This window comes from Taudactylus pleione, unplaced genomic scaffold (assembly GCF_031769625.1).
Source record: "Taudactylus pleione unplaced genomic scaffold, aTauple2 ptg000007l, whole genome shotgun sequence".
NCBI lineage: Eukaryota > Metazoa > Chordata > Amphibia > Anura > Myobatrachidae > Taudactylus > Taudactylus pleione.
The window spans coordinates 9,956,996-9,983,486 of NW_028284410.1; positions in this window are offsets into that span (position 1 = coordinate 9,956,996).

Below are 26,491 nucleotides of genomic sequence, written 5' to 3' on the forward strand. Positions count from 1 at the left end.
ATCACAGATGATTTGGTCTCCAAACAACCAGCTTTATTTTATAGGATAAACATGATTACTTGTATGGTACATGTACATGGGAGAAAGCCTTGAAAGGAAGGGATTATTAGAATATATATTCACTTCAGTTGCTAAACTTGTCACATTTGCTGAATATGTATAAAAATTAGAACAAAATATATTTGTACTACAGTAGGTACTAACTGAGCTATATTGCAAAAACTGGTTAACACTGGTTTGTTTCAGATGTACAGATGTAGAGGTATAAAAGTTGGAAAAAAGAGGAATATTTCTGGCACTGAAGGAGAGTATAGCGACAATCTTGGTTATAACTAGAGATGAGCGGTTTGGATACCTTGGAATCTAAACCTGCTCGAATATTGGGTATCTGAGTAGATCCAAGCTCCAGCCGAATAAAGCCAGCAGTGTTCTCTACCTTGCTGCCTCTGGCCTGTGTTCCAGCTGCACCTGTGTTCACCTATCTGCTCAGTCAGTGGCTTGACGCACCTCGGCCATCAGGGCCGCACCTCAACACTCAACACCATGTTGTTCCTGTTGCACATCGGCCCTCAAGGCCACACATCGGTCCTCAAGACCGTACTGTGTTAATCTGTCGTACCTCGGACCGCAAGGCCACATTGTGTTGCTTCTGTTGCACCTCAGCCCTCAAGGACGTACTGTTATTCTTGTCATACCTCGGACCTAAAGGCCGCATCGTGTTGCTCTTGTCACACCTCGGCCCTCAAAGCCACACCATGGCACTCAACACCACTCCATGTGGATCCTCTCATACCTCGGCCTGCAAAACTGCAACTTGATCCTAATCTGCTACTTTAGCCAGTGAATCTGCCACAGTATTGTGCATGGCCTGTCTAGTAATTGTTTGTTATTTGTATGTCTAGTTCATGTCTGTTATTGGCCTGTCTAGTCCTAGTCTGTTATCTTGCATGTCTACTCCATGTTTGTTATTTGCCAGGCTAGTTCTTGTCTGAAATCCTGCAATATCACAGTCCAGGTCACTCATGCTGTGCAGCCTGTATTGTTTGTCTAGTCGCTCCTTGCCTGACAACCCTGCTGCACCATAGTCCCTAGATGTTCCTGAGACCTACTTATCTGTTGCTGCTAGAGTACCCTGTCCATAATACCTGTTCTAGCACTATTCACCTGAATCCGCACTCCAGCTAGTACCAGTAGTGGAAGGACTGCCACTCCTTAGTATTGTTTCTTGTCAGTAGTCATGCAGTGTCTCATCAGTTGTGTAAGCCTCTACTGCTGGAGGTTTAAATCCAGGCGACCACCTAAGTACCAGTGTAAGTATATATCACTAAGGGAATAATGGGTGGCTGTTATTGGTGGAAGATCCTCCCATTGGCTCTATAGGTCTTACACAACCGTGCGAGAACCATAACAGTGTACACTGCTGTATGATCTGCTGTACTCTGCTGTGTAGGCTGTGTCCACACTCAGAAGTCACAAGTGGCTATGCTGCTTAGTCAATGTGTATAGGGGGTGCATGCTGCTGTATGCTGTGCTGTACTCTGCTGTATTGGCTGTACTGTGACCAGACTCCATTAGTAAGACATTGACATGCATATATAATCTCTGTGACTCCACATAGTTTGTTAAGAGCTGCGTCTGTGACATCAAAAAATTTAAAAAAATAAAAAAAAATTGTTTTGTTTGCACTGTTTTGTGCACTTTCTTTTGCTCTTGTGCATATATAAGCCCTGAAGCTCCAGTCCACACAGGAATACAGCAGTGCCATAAAAAAAAAATAATTGTACTGTTTTGTACACTTTGTTTTGCTCACATGCATATATAAGCCCTGTGGATACAGTCCATGCAGGAAAACAGCTGTGCCATAAAAAAATACATATTGTTTGTACTGTTTAGTGTGCTTTGTTCATGTGCTGCATATATAAGCTCTGTGGCTCCAGTCCATTCAGGAATGTGACATAAAAAAAATAATTGTATTGTTTGTACTGTTTGGTGTGCTTTGTTCACGTGCATGTATAAGCTACGTAGTGATCTGCAAACTGAAAAATGGATAACGTTCCAGTTAGAGATGTGCAACTTAATACTGTCGCTGCAGCTGCTGCCACCAGTAATGATGATGGCGCTAGTCCTTCAATGTTTTCTGATAAAGCCGATGTTCAAGGGCATAGAGGGTCTAAGTCAGGGCATCTAAAATAAAAAAAAACAATATAGTGAAAGGAAAGTGTGGTGCAGAAAAACATAAAATTGCAAACATGCCATTCATCACATGCAGTGGTGGTTCTGCAAGTGTCAGTGAGGCATCTTCCTCTGCCTCTCATGACAATGCAAGACCTTATCACTCAGAGTGTAAAAGAATTGTAAAAAAAATATAAACCCCTAAGGCAGTAGAACAAACTGTGCATTCAGAAACAGACATGTCACAAATCCCTGAGAAGAGTCTAAGTGCATCTATGAGTGTGATGTGTTAGCCAGACCTTTCCAATACTGTTGTACTTGCAGAGAAGCTGCCTTCCACCATTTTTGCCCCTCTGCAAATGTGGGGATGAGCAGCACAAATGTAGCTGATGACATAGAAATTGAGGATGCCACAGAAGAACTGCAAGAGGATGAGGGGGATATTTGCATAGCTGACGCCGGCGCTAATGAGGATGTTGAGGATGTGGAATTTGTTTGTGTAAATCAGGCACCAGTGGAAGCAGCTCCTGGCCATGATAAGAGGAAGACCATTGCCATGCCTGGGCATAGGACCAACAAATGCACCTCTTACGTGTGGAATTAATTTTACCCAAATCATGACAACAAATGTCAAGCCATATGTAGCATTTGTAAAAGCACAATAAGTAAAAAAGAAAAAAGGGGGGTCCCTAACCGCATAGGTTACACAGTGAATTGTTATATGAAAGAATTAAGTGTTAATTGATAATAGCTGTTTTTCAAAAACTGGTAGTGATTATAAGCTAAATGTTTATAAGAAATGGACTAGGAAAATCTCTATATATAATCCTCAGATAATAGGTAGAATCATAGCCTACCAGTGGCGCACCCCAGAGTCATAAATTCTGTAATCTAATAATGTCCAAGAGAGAAAGGAAAGGACTCTGTTTGGGGGCACACTTAATAAAAAACAGCTACAAGAAGTGTATTGAGCTTGATAGATGGCTGAAAACATATACGTCACTGCAAATACAGCCACTTAAATTATATCAAGTACATCATGGACATTGACAGGTTATTTGATTTCATTACACATCCAATTTTTTAAAATCAGCCACCGTCATCAATGATTGCCATTAAAAGAGTCCTAAAGACATTAATTTTTATTCTCCTGTGTTTTGGACAGAAAACACAATATAGCGTCTAATCAATAAATGGTTTATGCTAAAAATTGTTTAGTTAGCCAAAGTGAAATATTGATCAACTATGCAGATACATCGCACAGCAAAAAGCTGTTCTATTTAACTGAGATAAAATATGCATATATAACAATTTACAGCTAATGCTGTTGTCATTCTTTCAGCTGATTAAACCTTTTCCAGACAAATCAATAAGTGATATAAAGCAGTGGTTTCAACCAAACATCTTTTTCTCCTATCTCTAGAGTAATCCATAATAAAAATGTGCTGCTCCCAAAAAGTAAATGTCATACATTTATGTACTGGATTAGTACCAGAAAGATGTAGGAGTTTACTAACTGCTGGGGCTCCCCTTCTCTACTTTTTCCCGTCTTGTTTGAAGCATAGGGCGGGGAATGAGAGTCAGAGGTGCCCCTGTAGTAAAGGAAGAAAGAAAGAGAGGTATCTAGACAGGGGTGTTTCCAGGGATCCGAGCGCCCCTGGCAAGGTAATGGACTGGCGCCCCCCCTCCCCTCATAATTTCAGAAAGTGCCCTCAGTAGCAGTGCCCCCAGTAGTAGTCCCCTTTATGCACTGCCCCCAGTAGTAGTCCCTTCTATGCAGTGCCCCCAGTAGTAGTCCACCCTATGCATTGCCCCCAGTAGTAGTCCCCCCTATACATTGCCCACAGTAGTAGTAGTCCCTATACAGTGCCCTCAGTAGTGGCCATCCCCCCAAAACGTGCCCCCAGTAGCGGCCATCCCCCACATAATGTGCCCCCAGTAGTGATCTCTCTATATAGTGCGCCCTAGTAGCCACAACCCCCTGTGCTGTGCCAGGAAAAAAAACAGAAAAAAATGCATCTTACCTAATCCCCGCTCCTGCCGACGTCCGCCGCTGTCCACTCCTCCAAGCCCGCTCTCGCTCTGCACTATGGGATGGGAGAGACGTCATGGGGGGAGCTGGAAGGTGGAGCTCAAGAGTGAGCTCCAGCCGGCTCCCTCCGTGGATGCAGCAGCCAATTAGAGTCTGTCTGACTCTCATTGACTGGCTACTATAACAAACACACAACCGCCACTGGTGGCTGTGTGTGTTTATTACTGTGTAGGGCAGACCACTCTCACTGCATTCTGCCCTACACTTGTGGGGCCCGGAGTACTAGTGGGGCTAGTTCAAGCTCCTGGAGTAGTCCACCTATTGGTTGCTGGTGGCACTGCCGGACAGTGCCTCCCCCTTTGGCCGGCGCCCCTGGCTAGTGCCATCCTGGCCAATAGGTAGATATGCCCCGGATCTAGCAACAGGGGTCAGTGGCCATTTTACACTGTTACCAATTGCATTGCAGTGAAAAAAATGTGCCATTCCCTCCTGGAGCGATTTAACCATGCAGAGAATGGAAATATCAGATTGTAAGGGTGTTACCACTATGTCAAGTGATGTGATGCTTGGATTCCCATGTGGTGCTGACAGTCGGGAAGCCCGTGTACTCCATATAAGTTCCACAAGCAGGATCTTGCTATCTAGCTAGGAGAGTCAACTGATGCGGCCCACGTGGCCTGCCCACACTTCTGATGTTTGTTTTGCAAATAGCTTGGTCACAGAACAGCATATGATTTCCCTGGTTCTCCAGGATGTGAAAATACAAACCTCCAGCCTATCTGCATCTAGACCTGATTGATTAGTAGAATTCCTACCCAGTCAGATGACTCCTCTCTTTCAACCAATAAGTGTCCATTAGAAATGATTGGCGATCATGTCAGCCAATCACACCATGGATTAAGGGGATAAGGCAAAGGAATACATATAAGCAATTTGTTGTTGTGGTGTGGATTGGGTTGAAATAGACAGGAAAACACTAATTACAGTAGCTGTAGTCAGATTTCAAAGTTCATATGTATAGGTCTAGTCACATAACTAATTCAAAGATATATGTTGTTTATATGTGTGCAATAATCAACCCTGGGTAATAAATGGGTATGTTTCTAGTATATCATATTCCCTCTAGAGGATATGTTTGGGAATGAAAACCTCATTTTACATTTCTTACATACATTAGATAGATACATTTGTCAGACTTCATAATAAATTTGTAACAAAATATCAGTAATTGCCTTGATTTATTGGTAACTAAGACCATAGAGATAAAGATGTATAATAATTGAGTGATTAAGTAGTGTGAATACTGGTGTTTTTAAAAGTGATACAACTAATGCTCCCAAAATGAAATAATCTGCATATGTTACTGCATATTCGGATCATTTGTAGATAAGGGAATATGGAGTCCTTTCTATTAGACTCTTTTTTCAGTAGCCCGAAAAATTTGACCCAATATTATATTGCAGGTTACTATACACTACGCATAGTTAGCTGAGTGAGGGTTCCCTCTGAACCCTCCCGGCAATGGTGGCTACACATTTGCAGTCAGCAGGACTACGCATGTGCTGAAGCCCCAACAGCACTCAAGGCACATTGCAGGAATGGCCTCCTTTCAGAGCCCCTGTCCCTTCAGGTGCAAAATAATTTATTCCTGCAGTATGATCTCATTTTGCAATGCGATCATGGGCGGTAATTTCATGCCCAGATAGCATTGCAGATGCGATAATTCATAAATGGGTCCCTGAGTGACATGAACAGCAGAAAATTAGTGAGAAATATAAGACATCCAGCTGAGTTATCCAAGGTTTTATCCCTATCTAAATTCCCAATGTCTTGGGTAGACCTGTATACAAATAGAAAAGGAAGAAAAGATGGGGTAGGCACATCAAAAATGGCAATAGATAAATCTAGAAGCAGCTCACCAGGGAGGAGGACCTAACCCTTTGAAAAGCTTATGGAAAAACAAAAACAACTGGGAATGTTGAATGACACCAGTAGTATCTAAATTTAATGTATGCAGATACAGTCATGAAATCACAAAAATACATATAATAAAATTCATATATAAAAAAGACCTTAAATCAAATCTATACATGACAAAAGGAAAAAATAAATAAATAAAAATAAGTTAAATAAAAAAATATGAAAGGAACCACTGTGGCCACAGAAAAACAGACAAAAAAATCGACGTGCATAAAAAAGGGGGATATTTCCCAATGAACAACTGTTAGTATTGATATGTCAGTCTTTTCTTTTTATCTTTTTGTCTCTTTATTCAGGATTGAAATGAATCAAAAAGTCTGTTGGATTTGACTTAAATAATAAAAAATAAAATCAGTGTGCACAGCCACCGAATGATGGGCTTATGCCACAAAATTAAAATCAATTTGCAGTGGGAGTGAACATTAATATAAGTCACGTCTGGGGATATATTGCTGAAACCACTAAATTGTGACTAACATAGTCTCTATGTATCCAATAAACTGGTACCGTATTGCTGCTTTGTAGTGTAGATCTTGGGATAGGCCTCTCCTAAAAGCATCCAGCAAAAGAATCCTCAGTGCTCGACATGTGTCCAGAGATGCCGACCGTGGTGCAGCAGTGGAGTTCACAGACTGCTGTAGTGCATGCCGCGTGCTGACTAGGAAATTGGCAGTCTCAGCCTGTGGTGGAGCCATGGTCAGCTGAAGATTCAATGGGATGTAGATAGTCCCGGGTGCACCAGCTCACTGCTATGGGCAACATCACTTCTAAAACTCACTTTTAAAAATTCTCACTTTAGTAAATTTACCCCTAAGATTGGATGAGTGAGATCAGTTTTTCTTGTATCAATCTAGCCAGCATTGCTACTTTTCTTGTGTGCACACATTACATAAGTACATGGAACTTTTGCTCTTTTTTGTCTTTGCCAGGTTGCTGCTTGGGGCTAACCCACACTGGAGGATGTGTCAGGTGTAAATGTTCATCCTCATCATCTTAGAATGACTATTGTACCATAGTACTACTGTGACAGTATTAACCATGTATAATTTATGTTTTGTTAAGTATTGTGGTTTTATGCATTTTCCTGGTGCTCCATGTGCTTTGTACAACAAGGGAAATGATCAGGGTGGGAAGAAGATTAAGGGTCAAATGTTATAGGCTGAGAGTTCAGGGAATGTAAAAAGTTAACTCTCACATTGGATGAGTTTTATCTATAAAATGGGAAACATCTGGATGAGAGCTTAAATCATGAGATTTTTTTGAGTCTAAAAACATGTGAGTTTGCATGTTATCGGACTCTATTACATTGGCTGAGTTTACAAAGTGTCAGTCTACTGCTAAACTCTCACACAATTACATTTGGCCCCAAGCATGATACATAAGTTTGTGCCAATGGTTCATGTTGTACCGGCCCAGCAACGCCCCATCAGCGTGCCACAATATCGTGCAGGTGGGCCTGTTTGCTTCAAATGCCAGGGCTGATTTATAGTCCCAGTCTGGCCCTGCCGGTGGCTGATTTTAAAACATTGGATGTGTAATGAAATCAAATAACCTGTCAATGTCCATGATGTTCTTGATATAATTTATGTGGATGTCTTTGCGCTGAAATATATTTTTTCAGCCATCTGTCAAGCTGCTCAAGACACTTCTTGTAGCTGTTTTTTTAGTAAGTGTGCCCTCAAACACAGTCCTTTCCTTTCTTTCGTGGACATTATTAGATTACAAAACAACAATAAGGTAGGACATTAACCATCTAAGAACCTCCTCCCTGTTATGTAATTTGCAGTGATCTTATGAAAAGTTGTCAACAACATCAGAAACTAGTGCAAAGAAAAGAACAACAAGCAGTCTCAATTTCAACTAGATCCAAGCACCTGCAATCTCTACTGCCATCACCTTTATCCTCAATATCCACAGTAATGATCGGAGGTAGTCCTGCATCCATTTTGTTAAGGCTAGGTGACTCCTTCCCTATCCAGTATTCCTCAGAAGAATCCTTCAGCGCTAGGCCTGCTGCTGCTGCTGGGGATGGATCTTCATCCCAGAAGGGGACCAAGAAGGCTACTTCTGTATTTTAACAGAACAACTGACTGTGAAACAATTCTTTGCAAAGGGAAGCTCTGTGCCAGTCAAAAATATTGTGAGCTGTGATGTAGTCAAAATTGACTGGAAATGAGTTGAAATTAATATTATTGAGTTTAATAATACTATAGGATCAAAAAAAGGCTAATATTACGTAATTTTAGCCTTTTTTGCCAAAAATCTAAATCAAAACCAGTCACTGTGGTTTTTCAAAACCAAATCCAAGGCCAGCCAATGAATTAGAACCAAAACCAGCAAAAATGCGCACATCTCTAGTGTGACACAGTTAGGTTAGGGGGTCCCTCTCCTGGGTAGAGGACTCCTTCCTTACACACACACACAGCAGCAGGGAAGCAGCACACCAGTCTGGATGCAAGTACAAGCTGGTCAGCGCCAGTCTTTATTGTACAATGACAGAAATATAAAGAAAACATAAATATAAATCCTAGCCCTGTCAGGGCATTAACTTCACAGGTAGTTCCCTCACTACCAGAACCTGGCAGGGCCTAATGCCCTCGCCAGCAACAAAGCACAGCACAGTACTCACAAATAGGTTTTTCAAGTGTCTCTGAGCAAACTCCCTGCCTGCTCTCCCAGGTGAGACACTCAGCCCTAAAGACACTAGGCTTATATTGGCCACTCTCAGGTGGAAAACTAACAAGCCTGTTACCAGGATGCGAGAACCAAAACCTGGAGTGGCCGTGGGTGGAGCCCTCCCTCTCCTCTCACCCACAACCCCCAGGTCCCAAACCGGCTTTTCAAAAAGCCGAAACTCAAGCCTGCTACACTGCAGACTTTCTCCTGGGGGTTTAAAACACAAAAGACAGGAATCTGGGACAAATGTACCTGCCAAAGACCACTTTACCAGTGATCCTATCACATATCCCCCCCCCTTTGTTTCGACCTGTGGGGCGGAACAACTGAAGGCCCCAAACAATGAACGCGTGACAACATGTCAGCATTGGCCAGCTGGCTTCCTGGCCTGTGTTCCAATGAAAATTTAAAAGTTTGTAACGCCAAGAACCATCTTGTAATTCTCGCATTACTGTCCTTATTTTCAGACATTCACTTCAGAGGGGCATGGTCAGTGATCAATTTGAACTTTCATCCGACCAAGTAGTACCTGAGAGCCTCAAATGCCCACTTTATGGCCAACGCCTCCTTCTCCACTGTGGCATAGTTTCTCTCATGTACATTCAACTTTCTGCTAAGATAGAAAATAGGGTGTTCCTCACCCTCCTTGTTCTGGGACAGGACCGCTCCTATACCTACTTCTGATGCATCGGTTTGTACTATGAATTCCCTTTCAAAATTAGGAGTCATCAGGACTGGTTGGGAACACAACGCTACTTTCAACTCCTGAAAAGCATTCTCTGCCTCAGGACTCCATTCTACCATGACTTTTTGTTTGCCTTTGGTCAGGTCAGTCAGTGGGACTGCCATGGTGGCAAAGTTGGGTATAAACCTCCTGTAGTACCCCGTAATTCCCAAGAAGGCTCTCACCTGCTTCTTATTCAGAGGCCGTGGCCAGTTTTGTATGGCATCAACTTTATTGAGCAGAGGCTTTATCAGGCCTCTGCCAATGGTGTATCCCAGATATTTTACTTCCTCCATGCCTAGACAACACTTTTTGGGTTGGCTGTGAAACCTGCCTTATAGATGGAGACCAACACTGCTTGTACCCTGGGTAAGTGAGACTGCCAATCAGGACTATGAATGACCACGTCATCCAGATAAGCAGCCGCATACGTCTATGGGGCCTTAGAATTATGTCCATCATTCTTTGGATGGTAGCAGGTGCCCCATGTAGCCCGAAGGGCAACATCTTGTACTGAAACAAGACCCCTGGCACTGAAAAAGCTGTCTTTTGTTTGGCGCTCTTGGTTAACGGTACTTGCCAATACCCTTTGGTTAGGTCAAGAGTGGTTAAATACCTTACCGTCCCTAGTCTCTCAATCAGTTCATCCACTCTTGGCATCGGGTAGGCATCGAATTTTGAAACACTGTTCAACTTTCGGAAGTCATTGCAGAAACGCACACTCCCATCGGGCTTTGGAATCAACACAATGGGACTTGACCTTTCACTATGTGATTCTTCAATAACCCCTAACTCTAGCATATTTTTAATTTCTTTCGACACCATTTCTGTTTGTGCTTCTCGTAACCTATAGGGCTTTAGATTAACTTTAACCCCTGGGTCAGTGATGATGTCATGTTTAATGACCGAGGTTTTCCCAGGTACGTCAGAGAACAGCTCCCTATTTCTAATCAGAAACTCATTGACCTCTTGTTGTTGAATTGCCGACAGGGTTTTTGCCACTGTCACTTTGGGAACTAAGGGCCCTGGACTTACAGGAGGGTCTCGGACGGCCGACAGTACCGTTCTATCTTTCCAGGGCTTTAACAGATTTATATGGTATATCTGTTCCGGCTTTCTTTTCCCCGGCTGGTAAACTTTGTAATTGACCTGCCCCACTCTTTCTAAGATTTCAAAGGGCCCTTGCCATTTAGCCAAAAGTTTATTTTCCACAGTGGGAACCAATACTAACACTCTGTCCCCAGGAGCAAAGCTGCGTAACCGAGCATTGTGGTTGTATACCCTCTGCTGTGCCTGTTGAGCCTGTTCCAGGTGCTCTCTCACTATCGGCACTACCGCAGCAATTCTCTCCTGCATTTGAGAAACATACTCAATCACGTTTTGTAAGGACTAGACTGCCCCTCCCATGTCTCTTTGGCAATGTCTAGTAACCCCCTTGGGTGTCTCCCATTCAACAAGTCGAAGGGTGAAAACCCGGTGGAGGACTGGGGAACTTCTCTTATGGCCAACAATAAATACGGCAATAAGTAGTCCCAACCCCTACCATCCTTGTCGACCACATTCATAAGCTTGTGTTTTAACGTCTTGTCAAACCCCTCGACCAGCCCATCGGTTTGGGGGTGATAAACCGAAGTACTTAACTGTTCGATTTTGAACAGGCGGCATAACTCTTTCATGACTTTGGACATAAACGGTGTACCCTGGTCAGTTAGTATCTCCTTAGGTATACCCAGCCTGCTAAAGACATGAACTAGCTCTCTGGCAATGGTCTTGGTTGACGTATTGTGCAACGGGATCGCTTCCGGGTACCTGGTAGCGTAATCCATTATGACCAGAATATACTGGTGTCCCCTGGCAGACTTCATTAAGGGTCAAACCAAATCCATCGCTATTCTTTCAAACGGCACCTCTATGATAGGCAATGGAACTAGTGGACCCTTAAAATGTGGCCTGGGAGCATGATACTGACACTCAGGGCAGGATGCGCAAAAGTTAGATGGCCCGGGCCAGAAAAACCTCTGCATTATTCGCTCAGTGGTTTTCTCTACCCCTAGATGGCCTGCCATTATATGACCATGGGCCAGATCCAACACTTTTCTTCTGTAGGCTTTGGGAACTATTAGTTGTTCCACAACATCTTCCCCCTTCTTAGTCACCTGATATAACAAATCCTGCCACATTGCCATGTGGGGATAGGACAAAGGACTATCAGGGTCTACGGGTTTACCATCAACTACTTTTACATTCTCCCTGGCTTTTACCAAAGTAGGGTCATTCAACTGCTCCACGGCAAAGATCTCTCTTCTGACCTCTATATCAGGCAGACGATCACCTGGCCCAACAACACTTCCCACCTCAATGGGAGGCACATCAGTTGGCGGGCCACCGTCACGCTCCGCATTCTCTAGTTCGCCAATCATAGTAGAAAAAGGGAATAACTCTGACTCAGAAGAAACTCCCTCCTCCACTACATCGATAACCTTCTCAAATGGATCGGGGTTGTTCACCTCTGGAACAAAACGGCTTTCCCACAACTTCCAGAAGTGAGCAAAATCTCTCCCCAATATTGCATCGTACATCAGACCATGTACCAAACCTACAGAAACTATAGAAGAACCACATGGTGTCTCGATGTTCACCTCGGCAGTAACATATTATCGAGTATCCCCATGTATGCAGGTCACACCAACAGTTTTCCCCTCATGCCGCAAGTGGTTCACCAGCTCAGCTTTTATAAGTGTCACCAAGCTACCAGAGTCTAACAGTGCCTCTACTCGGTTGCCATCTACAGTGAGTACACACATGTGCTTATCAGTCACAGCCTGCGGACAGCCGTACAGTATATCTGTGCAAAGAAAGACCCCCTGCGGTAGACATGAGCAGTATCACATTGCATAGGTTCAGTTGTAAGTGCACAATTAGCGGCAATCTGGCCGAAGCCAACACATCGGAAACACTGAGTCATATGAATGTCTAGTTGTTTACGGGGCAAGAACCTTCCCGGCCTGGCAGGCCTGTCTCCAGGTTCTACACCCTCAGTCTTAGGTACATTCCACCGCCCAGCACCCTTCTCCCCTGGAACAGTCTTACCAGTGTCTGTGGGAGTTCGCCGGTGCGCCATCGGGGCTCAGTGGGGCATACTCATCAGCTCCTCAGCCGCCACGTACCTCTCCACCAGCTCGACCAACTGGTCCACTTAGAGTCTGCATGGCTCACCCACTTGCGCAGAGTCACTGGTAATGATTGCAGGTACCGGTCCATTACGACCCTTTCCATGATCTGTGGTCCCGTCAGCGTCTCGGGCTGTAGCCATTTTGAGGACAGATGGACAAGGTCATGCATCCGTGAACGTGGAGGCTTGTCCTTATGGAACTCCCAGCGGTGGACCCGTTGGGCACGAACAAAGGTGGTGACTCCCAAGTGAGTTAGGATCTCCTGTTTTAGTTTTTTATAGTCCTTGGCATCAGCCAGGCATAAGTCAAAATAGGCCTTTTGTGGCTCCCCAGACAAAAAAGGTGCCACCAGACTTGCCCACTGCTCCTTGGGCCAACTCTCCCTTTCGGCCGTTCTTTCAAATGCGGTGAGATAGGCCTCCACATCATCGCCCGAAGTCATCTTCTGGAGGAAGTGACTGGCTCGTATGGAGTGAGTGGTGGTGGGAGGACCAGTACCAACATCTCTGGGCCAGGCGATCAGGTGCTGTACCACCTCTTTTATGGCCTGGCTGTTTTCTGCTAAGGCCCGGCGGGTTTCCTCGATGGCAACCTGTTGTTGCCCCTGGGCTGTCTCCAAGGCCGACAGTTGCACCCTGGTGGATTCCTGCAGAGCCCTGGTAGATTCCTGCTGAGCTCTGGTAGATTCCTTCTGAGCTGCTGTAGCTTGGAGCAGGGCTTTAATAATGTCCTCCATTTTGTCCTGGGGTGTAGGTTGGAAGCTGAACCTTGCCTCTCTGAGCATGGGCTGACGCCTCCTCTATGGGATTCCAAGGACAGTTTTCCTCTTGCTGCAACTTCAGTGTGTGTGGGTGCCCGCATTTTCCACCATATTGTGACACAGTTAGGTTAGGGGGTCCCTCTCCTGGGTAGAGGACTCCTTCCTTACACACACACACAGCAGCAGGGAAGCAGCACACCAGTCTGGATGCAAGTACAAGCTGGTCGGCGCCAGTCTTTATTGTACAATGACAGAAATATAAAGAAAACATAAAAATGAATCCTAGCCCTGTCGGGGCACTAACTTCACAGGTAGTTCCCTCACTACCAGAACCTGGCAGGGCCTAATGCCCTCGCCAGCAACAAAGCACAGCACAGTACTCACAAATAGGATTTTCAAGTGTCTCTGAGCAAACTCCCTGCCTGCTCTCCCAGGTGAGACACTCAGCCCTAAACACACTAGGCTTATATTGGCCACTCTCAGGTGGAAAACTAACAAGCCTGTTACCAGGCTGCGAGAACCAAAACCTGGAGTGGCCGTGGGTGGAGCCCTCCCTCTCCTCTCACCCACAACCCCCAGGTCCCAAACTGGCTTTTCAAAAAGCCGAAACTCAAGCCTGCTACACTGCAGACTTTCTCCTGGGGGTTTAAAACACAAAAGACAGGAATCTGGGACAAATGTACCTGCCACAGACCACTTTACCAGTGATCCTATCACACTAGTTATAACCTGATAAAATGTGTCTGTGCCATGAAACACGTCACAAATTAAGTGATATTTTTATCCTTTTTTTGCTTTATTTTTAGGTACATAGTTTATTATTTTTTATCATATGAATACTGTTTTAAATTTATTTGGATTTAAATTTTATTTTAAATAGTTTTTGTAAGTTTTTCATCAATTATAGATTGCACTAGAGAAAAATGTTATGCAATTTGTTTATCCAGGACAGTAGGTTTATGTTTTTTTATGCTATTAATAAATAAAAATATACTATTAATTTACATTTATACTAAGTCACTCTCTTTTGGTCATTCCTTCTTCATAATAACCTCACTGTGTTAGTAGAAGGTTGATTATTATAGTGGTTGAGGCAAGACAATAATCAGGACAGATGCAGAACACTATATAGCTCTCCTTTTGGGAGAGTAAGGGACAGTCTAGTCATAGCACTATGTCATAGACACATTTTATGAGGAATGTTTTTATACTCTCCTCCAGCATCAGAAATATTACTGTATTGTCCTGCTATTCTGTGGGGTTGGATTGAAATCCCTTTTCTCTCTTTAGGCTGCAGGAGTAAAGTTGGCCAAACAACAGACCAACTTTCCTCCAACCAGCCAACTAGTTGGTTGGTTGGAATGAAAATCGGATAATGCATGGGAGCAAATGACAATCAGCCATTTGCTTCCAAACACCGGAAAATGGGTAAAAGCTGTTGTTCAGACAAGTTTCTTAAATCAAACAGATTTACTGTAACCACCTCACACCTAACAATAGTGTTTTTATATCCAAAAGGTTGCACCAAGGTAACTGGATAACTATGCTAAGCGACACGAGCGGGTGGAACAAACACGTGGCCCATCTAGGAGTGACACTGCAGTGGCAGACAGGATGGCAGTTTGAAAACTAGGCCCCAAACAGTACATAATGGAAAGAAAAAAAGAGGTGCAAGATGGAATTGCCCTTGGGCCCTCCCACCCACCCTTATGTTGTATAAAAAGGACATGCACACTTTAACAGGCCAATCATTTCAGCACCAGGGTCTGCCACACGACTGTGGCTGAAATGATTGGTTCGTTTGGGCCCCCACAAAACAAGCTGGCAATTAATCTGTTCCTGCACAAACTGGCTCTACAGAGGCAAGATGTCATCGTCATCCTCCTCATCCACCGATTCCTCACCCTCTTCAGTGTTGTGTACATCCTCATCCTCACAGAGTATTAATTTGTCCCCACTGGAATCCACCACCACAGATCCCTCTGTATGTTCTGGAGGCTGGTTTCCCTGGAAGAGTTGATAATTAATTTTTATGAACATCATCTTCTCCACATTTTGTGGAAGCTATACTCTACGCGTTTCGCTGACAAGGTTCCCGGCTGCACTAAACATTCTTTCGGAGTACACACTGGAGGGGGGGCGACTCAGGTAAAATAGAGCCTCCAAATTGCTTCTTTTTCCTGCCTTTACTGGTACAGATGGTCTGACATGTCTACTTGGATGCTGTCACCGATGTAATCCTCCACCATTCTGTCAATGGTGACAGTATCATATGCAGTGACAGTAGACATGTCAGAAATTGTTGCCACGTCCTTCAGTATGGACCATATGGTCAAACTTGGTCCTGCTTGCCCTGCATCACTGCCAGCGGGTTGCTTAGGATACTTAAGTTGTTTCCTGGCAGCCCCAGTTGCGGGAGAAAATGAAGAAGGAGCTGTTGACATGTCACGTTCCACTTCAGCTGACAGTGTATTCACCAGCAGGTCTTTGCACCTCTGCAAGCTTGTGTCAGCCAGAAAGAGAGACACCACATAGGCTTTAAACCTAGGATCGAGCACGGTGGCCAAAATGTAGTGGTCTGATTTCAACAAATTGACCACCCTGGAATCCTGGCAAAGCAAATGAAAGGCTTCATTCACAAGTCCCACATGCCGAGCAGAATCGCTCCGTCTTAGATCCTCCTTCACTTTCTCCAGTTGCTTCTGCAAAAGCATGATGAGGAGAATGACCTTACTGAAGCTGGCAGTGTCTGAACTGACTTCACGTGTGGCAAGTTCGAAGGGCTGGAGAACCTTGCACAACAGGAAAATCATTCTCCACTGCGCTTGAGTCAGGTGCATACCCCCTCTTTTGCCTATGTCATAGGTGGATGTATAGGCTTGAATGGCCTTTTGCTGCTCCTCCATCTTCTGAATCATATAGAGGGTTGAGTTTCACCATGTCACAACCTATTGCTTCAGGTGATGGCGGGGCAGGTTCAAGAGTGTTTGCTGGTGCTCCAGTCTTCAGCACACAGTCGCTGAATGGCGAAAGTGGGCAGAAATTTTTCGGGCCACCCAAAGCGTCTCCTGCACGTCCCTGTCGCTTTTCAGAAAATTCTGCACCACGAAATTTATTGTTTGAGCAAAACATGGGACATGCTGGAATTTGCCCAGATGTAATGCCCGCACAATATTGGTGGCATTATCAGATATCACAAATCCCCAGGAGAGTCTAAGTCATCTGGGTGATGATTTCCCTCAGTCTCTCTATGAGGTTGTCAGCAGTGTGCCTCTTACTGAAACCGGTGATACACAGCATAGCCTGCCTTGGAACGAGCTGGTGTTTCTGAGATGCTGCTACTGGTGACGCTGCTGTTGTTGCTGCGTAAGGTGATACATCTACCCAGTGGGCTGTCACAGTCATATAGTCCTTAGTCTGCCCTGTTCCACTTGTCCACATGTCCGTGGTTAAGTGGACATTGGGTACAGGACACTGAGGACACTTTTTCTGACGTTTCTGTATAGTCTTGGTATCGCCTGCCTAGTGAAGTGGAATCTAGATGAGATTTGGAACCAGGGACACACTACCTCCATCAATTGTCTAAATCCCACTGCACTAATGGCGGATACCAGATGCACGTCTAACACCAACATAGCAGTCAAAGCCTCAGTTATACATTTTGCTTCAGGATGACTGCTGCCGTACTTCATCCTCCTTACTAAGGACTGTTGGAGGGTCAAATGTTTAGTAAAAGTAGTGGTGTTCCTACTTCCTCTCTGCGATGATGAACAACTCCCAGCACCAACAGCAGCAGTGGCAGCAGAAGGCATAGCAATGCAGGATCCTCTGGAGGAATCCCGGATAGGAGAGTCTGTCATGCCAGTGACATGGCCTGCAGGACTAATTCCGATCCTGACTAAGGAGGAAATTGATGAGGAGGGAGTTGACAGTGTGGTTTGCAGGCACTTGGATACAACAGGACAAAGGGATTTAGGTGTCCCTGGACTGCTCATGGTCTTAGCCAAAATTTCTGAACTTGACAGTAACGTTTTATGAACGTGCTGCAGGGGACATATAAGGGAGGATGTTCCAAGGTGGTTAACATCCCTACCCCTACTTATTTCACCTTTACATATGGTACATATGGCAAGACAGTTGTTGTTCAGATCTGGACAGAAATATTGCCAGACCAAAGAGGTGGAATGTTTGGTCTTCTGCCCAGGCATGACTGTGATGGGCTTTTTCATCCCACGGACAACAACTGTCTCCCCTGGAGCCTGATTTAAACAAATCACATCACCATCAGAATCCTCCTCGCCAACTTCCTCCTCAGCACCAGCTACACCAGTATCCTCATCCTGTTGTACTTCAAAAGTGACATCTTCAATTTGCATATCAGCAAGTGGACTGTGGGTGCTCCTTTCAGCACTTGCAGGGGGTGTGCAAATGGTGGAAAGAGCCACCTCTTCCCGTCCAGTGCTGGGAAGGTCAGGCATTGCATCCGCCACCACACTTGGACTCTCCTTGGGGATTTGTGATATCTTCTTAGAATGCACAGTTCTTCGCTGTGCTTTTGCCAGCTTAACTCATTTGATTTTTGTAGCAGGAGGAGGGCTTCCATCATCATGTGAAGCTGAGCCACTAGTCATGAACATAGGGAAAGACCTTAGCCGTTCCTTGCCACTCTGTGTCGTAAAATGGCATATTGGCAAGTTTACGTTTCTCCTGATTTAAATGTTTTTTTTAAGGTCATTTTCCTGAACTTTGTCATTTGGGATTTTATATGCCCTCTACTTTGACATTGGACATTGACCTTGGCAGATGACGTTGATGGCTTTTATTTTTAGAGGACAAAGTTTGGTCCTCCATTTATGCTATATTGATTGATATATATGTGCAGCTAAGGCGCACACAAACACAGAAAAGAAGAATTTAAAATTTTCTTTGGAGTGCACTTTGGGGGTTACAGCAACCTTTAATGGTCACGCCAGCCGGTCCTTGATTTATGACACAGGTGCACGCTTGGCGCTGCTCCTTTGTTGATGGATGTGCGGCTAAAGCACACACAATTCACAACACAGAAAAGAACAGTTTTACTTTTTTTTTAGGAGTGCACTTTGGGGGTTACAGCACCCTTTAATGGTCAAGCCAGCTGGCCCTTTACTTATGACACAGGCGCACGTTTGGCGTTAATTTGTTGATGCACGTGCACAATTCACAAACACAGAATTTTTTTTTTGAGTGCACTTTGGGTGAGCACCCCTGATGGACAGATAACACCCCTGGACAACACTACAGCACCCCTCTAGAACTACAGCCTTTATGGGACACTGCACAACACAGTCCAGCCAGCCCCTATAGACTTTGGAGTGGACACAGCCCCTATGGACAACTGACTGCACAACACAGCACAGCCAGCCCCTATGGACAACAGCAGCACAACACAGCCCAGCCAGCCCTAGCTCCCACCCTCCCTCTTCACTGTCCACAGCCAGAGTGAGAAGTGGCGCCAATGCGGGGACCTTTTATAGAATCCAAAACCCACAAGATCCGGAAGGTGGGATGATGACTGTTGCCTCGATTTCAGTTCCGAGTCAAGCGGGAAAACCTGAGCTGGTCTCTGTTCCCCGCTTTGATCAGAGTGGCTCGGGGGGGTTCAGATTTCAGAAATCTGAACCCGCTCATCCCTACTAGCAATGTGCAGCAATGTACAGTGGATTTGAAACCCCAAACCACCAGAAAACAATGCCAAAAATAGTTTTGGTAAATGAGATTGCAGAAACCACATGGAATTTTGAGCTAGTATGCCATTCAGAAACTAAGAAGTAATTCCAATATACTTGTATATCATGGTGGGAATAATTACGTGTTCACAAATAATAAAGGGTCCAAAACACTGTAAAATTACATTTATGGGAGCACAATAATGTAATGAATATATTATGAGAGCAAATGACTGTATTATTCTATTAAGAGAACAATATTATGTGTACACACATTAGTAATAAAGGTGCATTCTATTTTTTTTTATTAAATTATGTATTATGTTTATATTTCATGTTTATTGACCCATAATTAATATTTATGTGAGCAGCAATTATACTGCACACTTGAGTCACTTTTCATGTGCATGCTAGCTCTTATAGTGCCACAAATCATCATTAATGAATTATTTCAATCATTCATTAAAATAGTTTCAAATAGATATCAAATAGATATCAAATATGATTGGCCCTGTAATTTAACATTTTTGGCCTCCCTAATTAGTAAATAATAATTTCCTGCATAATACATACTATAAGACTATTGTGCCTATTAATACATTTTTCAGTGGTCAAATAATGCAATCTCACTGACCACAGACACATATTTTCTTCTGGCAATTTTAACAGTGGGTTTGGTGGCAGTTTTTCAAACCACAGCTTAATAAATCCAACAATTTGTATTCAGAACATTTAGAAAAATGGAATTGTGATGTCATGATTAAAAAAAGTCATGTTTTTTCAGCAATTTTCAGAATGTTTTGTATTTGTCAAATCCGGAAGCTTGTAACTTGTAAAACAAATCACTGATTGATAATTTCCCCCATGGTTGCAAACAGGCCAATAACAGGTTGTTAGAATATAGAACCAATCAGAAAGAAGGCATAGAGCCTAATCCAGAGATTTAAGTAAACATAATGTTTACGAAACCTCTGATGTTTAGAGATCTGAGTATGAGCAGAAGCCACAGTGTGCATGTGCATATCTGGGTCTGTGATGTCACTTGCAGTGCCCCAAATGCCACATCATGATTGACATGCTGCTAGTGGGGGCGGAGACAGAAAGCTTTCCAGAACATGGTGATATGTTGGCACCATTGTCTTGGCATGGCTAGCCAGTGGCTGTGTCCTCGGATCCGGCAGCGTGATTTCACCAGACATCCTGAGTAACCCGAGGGTTACTGAGATGTCCAATGTTCATGCAATTTAGATGCTGCATCAGCGGAACTTTGACACAAGACACCACCTTTGGCATTTGCATATTTTCACAGATGTTATGTACAAAGATGCATGTTTTATAGTTTCCATGTCTGAATCAGACCCATAGTCAGAAAGTAAGTCTGTTGCATATAGTTGCACAGAAGAGGTACTTGAGCACAAGTGTGCATTTAGGATTTTAAATCCAGAGCCTGGATATCAGAAGCAATTTCCACAATCTGCATTTATTTCTGTTTATAAATGTCAGTCTGTGATGAAACCTGACTACATCTGAAATTATAAACATCAAAATGCGGTAAGGAATTGAATATAATATTACTGACTTTGTTGCGTTTGTTACCTTTAAAAGTATACATACATCATTGGAATAGTCAACCATTAATAAAAGTTTACATTCCCCTGATGCTTAGAAATGCTTCCTGACATTATAAATCAATATTTATTATTTATCTTCCTAACTCCTGCATAACGTTAGCTTAAAGTTTCACGCAGAGGGCAAAGCAAGTTATGGTCTCTCTTAATATCTGGCCTTGGCATACAATTCAACTTTCATTCTGTTCCTTCATGGCTGATGGGTCCCATCAAGTAAAATTCAATCTTCATAACCTGCTCCCTTCAAAAAAGAAAGCTGAAAAAAAGAAGAGTATTTTCCCTGGGAGATGTCATTTATTTGTGGTTATGATTTATGTTATTTATTTATTTTCCTGCTCGGTCATACAAGAAGAGTATTGCATTTAGTTTCATTGAATTTCTAGGCAGCAGTGAAAGTTTTAATACTATAAGTCAGATATCTTTGAAACCACTGTAAAGGGTTCACTAAGACACTTCCTATTTATATGTGTCTTGCAGTATATATGTACAGTATATAAACACACACATATAGTACATTTATTATTAAAATCTTGCAAATTGTATTTAATATTAATTTTCTTGATGATCATTATTTGGATACTGTTGTTACCAATAAATACTACTAACCAGCAAAATATGCAACTGCTGTACCATAGTCAAGCCTTGAGTTGCTATATGCTGTATGAAAGTTATTTCTATTTATTTTATTTGTTTCCCATAGTTGTGTGTTCAAGCACATATTCCATAAGTTGCTGGCCTTTAATATACATTGTTCCTTATGTATGCTACCTTATGGTAATTAATTATGAAACATAGTGGACCTGCAGTGTCAGACAGTATGGCAGTTTAATATAAAACTATATGGTGCTATAAAATGGTTTCTTTAATGAAGAACTACTGTAGATAAGAGGCATGAGGCCAATACAGGGAAATGGAGGTAGAGTAATTAATACTATGTAGTGGAGCAGGGTAAAGCATTGATTTATTGATTATACAAACAATTAAGCAGTTATAACTATAAAGATAAGAAAAACACTGACATGAGCCTGGCAAACATTTAGAGTAAAAGCCAGGAAAAGCATGCCATTGCATGGTTTGTTTGATGGATTAATGATTATATGAACAGAGAAGCTGTTATGACTATAAATAAAAGAAAAACAGATAAATGGGCCTTGAAAAGCAGAGGACCATCAACAATGCCCTAGAAAAAGTACAGCTCAGTAAAGTACATTGAAAAGAAAAGTTGTGCACAATGGAATTGTATTTGGGCATTTCCACCCAACCTTATGTTGTACTTTAGCTATAGAGACTGTTACTTTTGTGGCTTAAGTGTTTGGTTTGTTTGGGCCACCACAAAACAGGCTACCAATGGTCTTAAGGTGGCTAACAGTATTATTACTCATTTCTACAGTTGCAAGGTGTCAATATCAACTTCACACTCATCAGTGTTAAAGTGTTATCACACAATATTCCCCACTGTAATCCACCATTACAGAAGCCCCTGTACTTTGTTGCAATTGGTGGCAAAGATCTTCCTCATTGAATTTATAGTAAAGTTTGAGGAAGTAGCCACCTACGCTGATCACTCACAAGGTTCCCGGATGTGCTAAACACTCTTTCTGCAGGCACACTGGAGAGTGGGCAGCTTAAGTACACCATAGTTAGTTTGAACATTGTAAATTAAATTTTTTTCCTCCCAGTAATCAAAAGGACTGTGATATGCTAATGTATACTTTGCCATTAAAATAATAATCCACTATTCTATTGATGCTTAGTATTTTAGATTGTCATGGTAGAGTTGTCTATAATTTTGGGCAACTATTTTAAACCTGACCAGATGTCTTAATGTTGTTTTTCTCTAGTGCACTGAGTTGACTTATCCTCATCTTCAATGGGTCTCTTGGTAAAGGTCACATTTTTCCTGACAGGCTTTGCAGGAGACATTGTTGTGTCATATGCCACTTGAGCTAGCAACTTGCTTGCATTGAGCTATTTACATTGCTTAAGATTTGTGTAATTTGGATGGAAAGACAGTATGTAAAACTTAAACTTAGGATCAAGCATGGCTGCCATAATGTAGTGATCCAATTGCAATATGTTGACAATGCTTTGGCGTTGATCAAAGTGAATAAAGAACTTGATCTACAAGTCCAACATACTCATTTAATCTCCTCCAGATTTTCTAGCTGCTTTTCAAGTAGTTCAACTAACAGAATCACCTGACTCAAGCCGGCAGTGGCTGAATTCACTATATTGGTTACTATTTCAAATGGTTTCACTATCTTGCATAAAATGGATTGTATTCTCCACCATGCTGAAGTGAGGTATATTCACCCTCCTTTCCCTATGTCTTGGATTGTAGTATAGGTTTGGATGGCAGTTTGCTGTTCCTCCAGTCACTGAAGCAAAAAAAAGTTGGAATACCTACTGGTTACTACCTCTTGCTTCAGTTTATGGAATGGCAAATTAAACTGTACTTGCAGTGCTGCAAATATTACATGCAGTTGCTGAATGCTGAAAATGACTAGAAGTTTTACAAGCCACATACAGCATCTCCTACACGCACCTCTAATTTAAAAAAAAAATCTGAACCACCAAGTTTATTGTGTGTGCAAAACATGGTATGTGTTAAAAATGACAAACCCTGAGGAGAATTTTAGCTGGGTAAGGAATTTGGCTATCACATTCCTGAGGTTTTCAAACAGGTTGACACAAGTATACCTCTTTGTGAAGCCAATGAAACAGAGAGTAGTCTGCCTGGAAATTAACTGCATTGTGGTTTAGATGATACTGCTGCTGATGAAGGTGATACACCCACCCAGTGGGCTGTCACAGTCATGTAATCTATTGTTTGACCAGTACTGCTTGTCCACAAGCTGTGTCTATATTTAAGTGGATATTCAGCACAATGGAATTTTCTAGGCCAAGAGTAAGAGTTTTTAAATGACCTGGTTCAGATAAGGAATTGCTGTTCTGATAAAATGTAATTTGGTAGTGGGGACACAGGACCTCAACTGTCTAAAACCCAATGCATTGATAACAGATATTGGATGCAGATGATCATCATGGCTTCAGTGATCTGCTGTGAGCCTGGGTGGCAGATTTCATACCTGTTTCCACTTGCAAAGGATTGTTTCACAGTCAATTGTTGAAACTACTAGTCTTCTTGGGCTCCTTCTGTGATGAAGATTCAACCCCACCAGTAGCAGCCTCTAGTGCACAAGGGGGTAAATTTACTCAAGTGAGAGTTTTTAAAAGTGGAGATGTTGCCCATAGCAACCAATTAGATTCTACTTAACATTTGTCTATCACCTTCTAGAAGATAAAAGCTAGAATCTGATTGGTTTCTATTCAATATCTCCACTTCTAAAAATTCTCACTTTAGTAAATATATCCCAAGGAGTCTTCTTGAAAATGCTGGATAAGGTAGGAGTCAGTTAGCTTTTACAAATTGGATGCAGGTGGATTATGAATGAGGAGATTGATAATGATGGTGTAGGTGGTAGAGATTGCATGTGTTGGGATCTATCCATGCTGCTGATAGCTGATGCTAGACTGTGTATTATTATCTTACAGGATTTTTTAGATTTTCCCAAATAATTTGCATGAACTCACTGCAAATGATGTAACAGGAGGAGGTTCTTAGATGGTTACCACCCTTACCTCTACAAACCTTGGCCTTACAAATGGTACTGATTGCTTAACAAATATTGTCAGGATATGGGTAAAAATAAATCCTCACAAAAGAGGTGGTTATTTTGTTCTTATTACCAGACATGACAATGACCTTCTTTTTATCATAGGCAATTCTAATAAACTTCAGGTGCATAAACAATTCAATATAGCAATATGGAATTAGAAAAAAATTCTACTGATTATTTCTGATATACTCCAAATGGTACTAAAAACAAGCACAATTAACAATTATATTTAAAAAAAATATGTAGATAAATACAAATACACAATAAAATTACCTAGATATAGTACTAGAAATAAACAAATTAATTCAATCATAAGTCTGCAATTTTCCAATGTTTACTCGTATAATTGTAATTGTTTAGAATTGCAATTAAAAGTCCACCTTGCATACACAAACTTGGAAGTAGCCGATTGTGTACTTACTTTATTGTTAAAAATATATATAGCAAAGTCAATCACTTTTCTCCATAATATAAACCCAGGTCAAGTGCTGGTCTCAAACCTTCCTTTTATAACTTGATGAAAGTCCCGTCATCCAGACTAACAACCCACCAGGTTATGCAGCATTATATACAGTAGCAATTGCAGTCATGAGAGGTATACATTCTCACTCTGTATAGTCTTACCACTCTCTCTACTTTATGAATCAGGCTGTGTTCTCACCATTCTATATGGTGTGCAGTGCAGGCTGGACAAACATGGCAAAGATGCTCCAAGAGAGGGAGTGCACGTTTAGTGATCTGTTTTTTTTGGCTGGTAGACAGAAGGATCTAACATGCAGCAATATTCAGGCAGAGTTTCCCTGTTCCTTAATGCATTTTTCCGCTATTAAGGGTAGCAAGTTCTTCAGAAGACAATGGTGAATTCTTTTAACTATTATTATAAGGGCACAGTCGTTCACTTATATTAAGGCTGCATCTAAAAAATGTATTTATCCATAGAGAATTCTGAAATGGATGGTAGGGCATTTAAGGAGGTGCCAAGTTGAAATTTGGTAGGGGCGGATAGAACTGTTGCATGGTGCTGCATGCCAAAAACTTAAAAAAATTAGGATTTGGGAGTAATCTAATGCTCCAACTGTCACTTTTTTCTAACATTCACAATTGGGAACCCTTTTCTACTATAGTCTATGGGGGATTTTTCTGAAGGCATAACTCAGGGTAGGGGTGGAATTTAGACTTGTGGTTTGTTTTATTAGGTAGCTATTGTGCCAGGGTACGTGCTTTTGTGGTTCAGGTAAATTAGAAAGTTACAGTTTTTAAACTATTACTTCAAGAATGCACCATTGTAGAGATAGGACTTTTCAACTTTTTGTGCAGCCTCAGTAGAAGCCTCCAGCAGGTGTAGTCATAGTGGCTTCACTTGGGTACAGCAAGATGGCTGTCGTTTGCAGCAATAGCGGCTCTGGAAAAAAACAATGGTTGCAGCCGCGGGGACACGAATGCGGCGGTGGGGACATTAGCAGCGGGGACATCAGTGGTGGCGGTGGCATGGGTGTCGGCGGTGGGTCATTGGTGTCGGTGGTGTTGGCGGCGGCGTGGGTGTCAGTGGGACCCAGCAGTGGCAGAGGGTCCTGCGGCAGTGCAGGTGTTGGCGGCGGGCCTGGATCCGAGAGGATCCAGTCCCCACCAGCCATTCTGCCAAGTACAGCAGCGGTGCCCATTTCAAAAATGGTGTCTCAGTGCCATTTTTTAAATTCAAAGATGGCCTCCGTGAGCCAATCACAGCTCGCGGCAGCCATCTTTGAAATTAAAAAATGGAAATGATTAATGGAAATAGCAAGTATATTTCTTGATACCCACTTAAGGAAATTTGTGACAGAACTTCCTTCCTACACTAAAGATACCATGGATGTACTACAGAAAGTTGAAGATGTATACATTGGAGAAAATACTTGGCTAGCAACATGTGACACTGAATCATTGTATACCAGTATTCAACATGAAGCAGGCATTAAATCTGT